We start from the raw sequence: 7,929 nt of genomic DNA, 5'->3' as shown, positions 1-7,929 counted from the left end.
AACAGCTAGTCAGAGAGTCTACAAAACGCTAGAGAGATGGTTAGATAAAAGTCGAGGCATTAATGCACACTCCAAATTATAATTAAATAAATGCAGAAAGATTCACTATACATCACCCATAAGAATGCCCCAAACTTCTCTCCATTGCTGAAAGGAATGTCTAAAGTAAATTATCTTCAATCATTCTAAAACAGAACTCCCTGGAAAGAATGTAGGAGATTTTTAGTCCAACAATTCTTGACATCTGATAAATCAGCTCCCTGTGTACTGGAATTTGCAAGATGAAATTCCTACTTGAAATAAGAAACATACTTATTTGTAAGAAAATAATGATTTCATTTTAGTGCCTTGAAATGCTGCTTTCACAATTCTTAACTTAGAAGGTCTTTACCTTTATCTATGAACTTCTATTCTGGGTTTGCTAAAAACGATACTTCTGACTGGATTTTACTTTTTCTCCCTTGTACTTTTCTGAGTGAAAAACAAAAAAGGTTGTTAACAGTAAGCATGAATTTTAAACATTCTTCACTTGCACAAATACAGTACGCCCTAACTTCTGCCATGTCCAACCTTATCCAAGAGTACTCTCAAGATGTATAAAAACTATTATATTTACCACCCATTAACTTGGGGCAAGTCAGGTGACTGTAGTGACTGGGAACAATGGAGGAATAGAACAGGATTGGGATCAACACTGGGAGCAAAAAAAAAAAAAAAATCATGCTGATATATTTCTTTGGTGATTCCCAGAAAAATGGATAACACATCAAATAACCAGTGGAAAAAAAGCCTATTGGCTGGAATTAACATATCATACTAATTCATAATGTGGTTTGTCTCAATTTGGCTCATTGTGCGAATGCAGTCACTGTGCTTTACTGTTTTAAGTTATGCAAAAGCCCCAAGTTTAAAAAAACATGGCTTAGGGCAACATGTACATTATCATTTTCTATTTCTGTCATTATACTCTAATACCTGCTTTAGATGACAGTAATATTTGTAATTAAAAAGTCGGGAGTCTCCTAGCACTTTTTTGTACTAAACATAATGTTGTTGTTGTTGTTAGTTGCAAAGTCGTGTCCGACCCATCGTGACTCCATGGACAATGTTCCTCCAGGTCTTCCTGTCCTCTATCATCTTCTAGAGTCCATTTAAGCTCATTCCTACTGCTTCAATGAGTCCTTCCTTCTCATTAGATGGCCAAAGTACTTGAGTTTCAGCTTCAGGATCTGGCCTTCTAAAAAGCAGTCAGGGTTGATCTCCTCTAGGACTGACTGGTTTGAACGCCTTGCAGTCCAAGGAACTTGCAGGAGTCTTCTCCAGTACATAGTTCAAAGGCCTCAATTCTTTGGCACTCAGCCTTTCTTATGGTCCAGCTTTCACATCCATACATTGCAACTGGGAAAACCATGGCCTTGACTATACGCACTTTTGTTGGCAGGGTGATGTCTCTGCTTTTTAGTATGCTGTCTAGATTTGCCATAGTTTTCCTCCACAGGAGCAAGCGTCTTTTAATTTCTTGGCTGCAGTCCCCATTTGCGGTGATCTTGAAGTCCAGGAAAATAAAATCTGTCACTACCTCCATTTCTTCCCCATTTGCCAGGAATTGAGAGGGCCGGATGCCATGATTTTGGTTTTCTTAATGTTGAGTTTCAAGCCAACTTTTGCAATCTCCTTCTTCACTCGTATCAAGAGGCTCTTTAGTTCCTCTTCACTTTCTGCCATTAGAGTGGCCATAAATGGCACCCAGAACACATTCTGAAATGAGATGGTTAGACAAACATGCAAGTCTGTACCATAGTTAATTCCATTTAGGAAATACTTGTGAAGTGTGGAACTGGGTATGTTGAGTTCTCAGAGAAATTGGCTGTCAATAAGAATTTTTCATAGTATAGAATAAATTGCCAACTGGGTCACAGTTCCTGCCATTTGAAATAATATCTCTCCAGATATTTGATTGTCCCTCACCTTGACCTTATTCAAAGAGCTCTTAAAAGTTGGTCGTTCCCCAGAGTGGGTGGGTAATGGGCCTTTGGTCTGTGAGGTGACTGTTTTAAGATTGGTGGGTTATTTCTCTAAATACCTATTGCTTTTTCTTCTGTATTTCTAAATTGTTTTAAAATATTACACAACCCAGAGTTGCAGTAGAGACAGGCCTTTTACACTTAATAAATGACATTATATGAAACTTGTACAAATGTATGCCAATTTCAAATATAACATTTAATGTGAAATGAATGGTCATCATCAGAAGATAAAGTATGATACTTAACTGGGATGGAGAGGCAGTGGAATTAACCATTCTTAAAGATGGGAACAACTGTGAAATTTTTGCACTGTAATACAGCTTAACTATTTGTTCAGCAACCATTCAAAGTTACAACAGCACTGAAAAAAGTATCTTATAACTAGTCTTCACACTTACAACTGTTGTAGCATCCCCACAGTCATGTTATTGAATTTTGGGTGCTTGGCAAATGACTTGTATTTAGATGATTGAAATATCCCAGGATCATATGATCACCATTTGTGACATTCCCAGCCAGCTTCCAACAATCAGATATTAGAGGAAGTGTATTCACTTAGTGAGTGCACAATACATTTAACTGCAATGATTCATTTAAGAACCGTGGCCTAAAGGCCATAGAATTGAGTGCGACTTACTTAACAACCATCTTGCTTAGAAATGGAAATTGTAATCCTAATTGTGGCCATACATCAAGTACTACCTATATTTTGTGGCTGACCCTACTGCGACAAAATTGCTGTTTATTTATTTAAAACTTATATAGCTGCCCATCATCTAACAAACTCTGGATGGCTCCCAGTCAAAAGTTAAAACAATATATAGTAAAATCATATTAAAACCATAAAACTAGATTAAAACATTAAAAACAATAAAGACCTGGCACCAAGTCAACCTTCTAATGTACAATTATCCAATCTTATCCCAAAGAATGAATCATATATTAAACTGATAAGAACAGATACTACACTTGACATTAGCCAAAAAGCTGAGAAGCTGATGATGTTATCTGTTGATAGCAATAACAATAGCACTTAGACTTATATACCTCTTCACAGTGCTTTACAGCCCTCTCTAAGCAGTTTACAGAGTCAGCATATTGCCCCCAACAATCTGGCTCCTCATTTTACCAATCTCAGAAAACGGAAGGTTGAGTCAACCTTGAGCCGGTACGAATCGAATTGCCAAACTGCAGGTAGCTGACAGTCAGCAGAAGTAGCCTGCAGTACTGCATTCTAATCACAGCTTAAAATGTTGCTTAAAATAACAAGCAAACATTTTTAAAAAGTTTATTTATTAGAGAGATGTTTCTGTGTTAATAGGTTTGGAAACAAGAAGTTTGGCACATTTTACGTTAGGTGAAGAAAAGCGTCAAATAAAACAGTTTCTAACACAAGAGAAGACAGAGTCTGAGGTCTCTGTGCTCGCCTGAGCAAGGACAGCAAAGAGACAAGAAGATATAAATAAGACCTGCCCAAGGATTTTTCAAGTAAGAAATAAAGGCCACTCCTATCATATCCAGCTTGAGAAGCGCCAAAGGCTGGAAAACAGAGACCTTGAAATGATCTAGCAAGGCAACGAGAGTGTTCTGTCCTTATATTTGTCATAATAATGTATTATCACCCTGTATTATTAGTAATATACAGTATACATTTAAATCATAATGAGATTTGTGCATTTGTAGAGAAAAGAGCTTGCTGGGTTTAGGAAGCCTATTTTTCACATAAAATTCTTCAGGCACTTTCAAGAGAGGAAAAGGGGAGGAACCACATGCAAGGATGAGGTTGAATAGATACAAAATAAGGAACAATGATTGAACAATCATTCTGATTCTCTCTGTGACCAGACTATGACAAATGATTGAAATGGATGACTGCTAGCGTCAAACCTTTTTAAAACTGAGTGCAATCATTTGAAATGAAATAGGAGATAAGAATGAAGTTGTCCCTTCCCAATGCAAAAATTGGAGTTGGGGGATTGAAATAAATGCTGGTAATAAAATGGGCCTACTGTATTTGTGTATCCTAGCAACAACTGTCAGGTAGAAAAGCCAACAGCGGCTCAGAAGCCAACCAAGTAATTTAGCCTCTATTAGCTCAAGCTGTTGTTTGATGTAGCAGTTTATCTTTATTAACATTCAGAAATAATTTTAAAAGGAGAAAAAAACCCTATCATATTGAAAGCAATACATACATTCCTTATTGTGACAAATGGAAAGTTAGTGCCCAGGAAGCAAGCATACATCTGCAGTACTATTAAAAACATGTGTCTGATTGATAATATAAAAGAATTTATTAACAATTATTGCTATCGTACAGAAGGGAACTGTTGAGTCCTTGGCGAAAAGCAAACACGAGAAGCAGTTGTAGTTCTCAGTTTTCTTTATTCTGTGTTCAGCTCACAAGTAGATGGCTTCAGCAGCTCCCAAAACCTCCCAGCTTCTTATATAGGCATTTCCCGGGTCAATGCGATACTTTTCCCGCGCATGCACACGGCGCTGGCGACAGCCTATCTGGTCCCGGGCAGCTTTGCACCTGCCCGGGACTGCCTGCAAACGCCCCGAGCCGTTTGCAAGGCTCGGGACATAACAGGAACTGTCATCTACCAAAGATTCAACAGTACAAGACAAAAGGATGGAATGATTTCAGCCTGTAGTATAATAGAACATTTTCTGGTTGGTATATGATGTAAAACTATTGTCAAAAATTAAAACCTCATTATATTCAACAGATAAAGGGCATGCTTTATTAAGATTAGAATGGTTCCATTAAAAGCAGAGTTTTTAAAAAAATACTAAAGAGCTAAACTATATTGTAAAACTATATTGTAAAAAACTACATTGTAATATATTTTCTAATTAAAAGGCATACAAAAATAAAGTAAATAGAAAGTTGGTGCTGAAAAAAGTGGTAAAGTAGATGTCAGGAAGGTTTGAGGCAATCTTTTTCAAACTTGGCAATTTTAAGATATATGGACTTCAACTCCCATAATTACTGTATTCTTTCCTTCACTCTTTCTGACAAAAACAAAACAAAAGAAACCAGCAATAATCCTACTGGCATTACCTATCTTAGCTAGCATATGATATAGGTGTTTTTCTCTCCACTCTATTCTCATCCTGCATTTGATGGAGGTATGGGAATGGCAATAGGATGTAACCAACAGAGTTAATTGAAAAACATTTTCATTTCTACCAATAGAATAAACATTGGGTTCACTGCACTTTTTTCTTCTCCCTTCATATTTATATCTCTCTAGATCTTTAGTTCAGTTTCAGAAGTAAATCTGAATCTGTATTGCTATTGTAATGGCTTTGAAATGATCAGAGTTCCTCTGAATCAAGAAAGAATGACACTTTGGATTGAATACACTGGATGTTATCTGTCAATTGTCAGGAATGCCTTTACTTTAAATTATGGCCAGTTTTCTGAAATTGTGTTGTATTCAACTATAACATAGTTTTAAATTTTTATTAATCTATAGTGGATTCACTTTTTGCTAATTTGCATTTTCTTCTACAATAACCTAAATATTACTCACTGCAGTTGAAGTTCCTCTTATGAATCCTCAGTTAATCTATCAACAATAAGTATGGAACTAAGCTGGAGCCACTTTACAGGCTGGCTTTGGCAAGTAATCTGATACCACTTTAATTTCAAGAAGCACTTCACTAAACGGATTCAGACAAAACACAGAGCAGAAGTTTATATGTTTTAGCATGCCACATGTCTCTACACTGACTGCTGAATTTGATGCATTGTTGATTATATTCGGAAGTAATACAATTACTGAAAGTGTTGTTTTAACAACTGATAATGTTGCACTCTGAACACCCAGCAAGTATCAGACAATTTCTTTAGTAATTCTACTCCCAGGTAGGATTTTTTGCCATTCAATGTGAATGTGAATAAACAGAGGAATATGATAATTGAGTTCTTAAAGAAAAGTAAAAGAATGTGTAACAACATCTACGTTTTTGCAGACAAATCAATATTTGTCAGGCACCTGCATACACTTTAGAGCTCCATTCATTATGATGGCACAATAATAGGTTTGTGCAATACAGGCTTTTATTTCTACATCACTCCAGAGTGTTTTTATATTAGTGAAATAGCATGAAAATCAACAAATTGTTCAAATATATTGCCTCTATAGAACCATCAGAATGTATTCTTGCTTAAAGAATATCCTATATTTCATCAGCAACTACTAGAAAGTCCAGCTGGAGTTGTATGGAGTTTTCCACCCCAAGTCCAAAGCCCATAGTCTATATACCAGCTGGAAAGAGGGTGAAGGAGTCTGGTAAGTATCAAAGACACTTTCCTAGATGAAATCCAGAGCATCCATGAGTATATCAATAACATGGCACCCAAAGATGAGCCGCTGAGAGAAGATCAAGCAGAAGAAATGCCATGGTAAGAAAAGATCCTGCATCGGATTTACCATTCAGATAGTTGAGGTGACAGAAATTAGGAAATCCTACCAGTGTCTAGAAAGTGTTGGAATGCATTGATCATAGAAGCACAAAAATGGGCACTAAGTACCAGACCCAGAAAATCTACCACACTAGATGGGATTAGAGTTGCAGACTATGCAGAGAGGCCTTAGAGATATTCCAACACATAATAGCAGGATGTAAGATGAAGGCAGGGACAGCATACACTGAATGCAAAACCAAGGTGCTAGCATCGTATACAGAAACATATGCACAGTGTATGGGCTAGACCTTCCCATGTTCTGATTGGGAGATTCCATAGAAGGTCATGGAGAATGACAGGGCTAAAATTTCCAGATCCAGATCGACAGAGGGATACTGGCCAATCAACCAGACACTGTGGTAGTTAAAAAAGGATCATAGGACAGTGGTAGTGATAGATGTACTAGTGCCAAGTGAAGCAACATTAGGAAAAAGGAATACAAGAAGCCGGAGAAGTACCAGGGCCTGAAGGAGGAACTAGAGAGGAAATGGAAAGTAAAGGCCAAAGTAGTCCCAGTGGTGGTAGGAGCGCTTAGAGCTGTTGATTCCTAAACTGGGAGAGTTGCTTCACCAGATTCCAGGAACGTCAGAGCTTTCTGTCCAGAACAGTACAGTGATAAGAACAATTAAAATACCACACAAATGCCCACGCCTCTGGTTGCGGATCCATGATTGAGGAAGATGCATACTACCTATATGGGTGAAAAGGGGATCTTTTTTAATATAAATGGTAAGGAGCCAGTATAGTGTAGTTGTGTTAAGAGGTGATTCTGAGGTAGTTATACTTATTCTGTCCACCTCACCTCACAGGATTGCTTTGGAGATAAAATTAAGAGAGAAGAGGATTCCATGTGTGGGACTTTAAATTCTCCAGAAAAAAAATGGCATAAAACCTCCCAATGCAATTCAATGCAATGCAGTAAATAAAAACACATGTTCTATAACTTCAACTGAAATGTGAAGTTATTATAGAAAGTTGTTGTGTGTTCTGTGATTTTGATGATACTGAATGCCATGTCTGTACTTTTCTATCAGAAGATAGAATATATTTCTATCCGGAGCAATTGGTGGACTACTAGATAGGGAAGGAGAACAGAACTGAAAGAGGATTTTAATGAGAAAAAGAGGAAAGGGCCTATATATGAGGCTGAGGTCACAGCCTTTATCCCTGGCTTACAGTCCTTGACAAACTAACTCCGAAGAAATGAGGTTCTTGATAAAGAAGATAAATAATTTTTCTTTTAGAAGCTTCAAAAGCAAGGACCTATTATTGAAAGGGATCTTCCCAGTGTCTCTATCTAGTTCTGGAAAGGCAATGGGGTTATTTTCACTTTTATATTCTCAGAATATTAGTTATAAGAGCAGGATGGTGCCCTTTGGAGAAAGACATATTTTGGGCTTTCCAAAGGTCTCAGGATGGAGCATT

At 37.2% G+C, this 7,929-nt stretch overlaps 1 pseudogene; it reads right to left on the bottom strand.

Annotated features, from left to right (window-relative positions):
- Positions 1-2,900: 2,900 nt before the first annotated feature.
- LOC120318585 lies at positions 2,901-3,026 on the bottom strand (annotated as a pseudogene).
- Positions 3,027-7,929: the final 4,903 nt, after the last annotated feature.

Source organism: Crotalus tigris, unplaced genomic scaffold, assembly GCF_016545835.1.
Source record: "Crotalus tigris isolate CLP2741 ecotype Arizona unplaced genomic scaffold, ASM1654583v1 scf7180000020265.513298, whole genome shotgun sequence".
Classification (NCBI taxonomy): Eukaryota; Metazoa; Chordata; class Lepidosauria; order Squamata; family Viperidae; genus Crotalus; species Crotalus tigris.
This window is presented reverse-complemented; position numbering and strand designations above follow the sequence as displayed.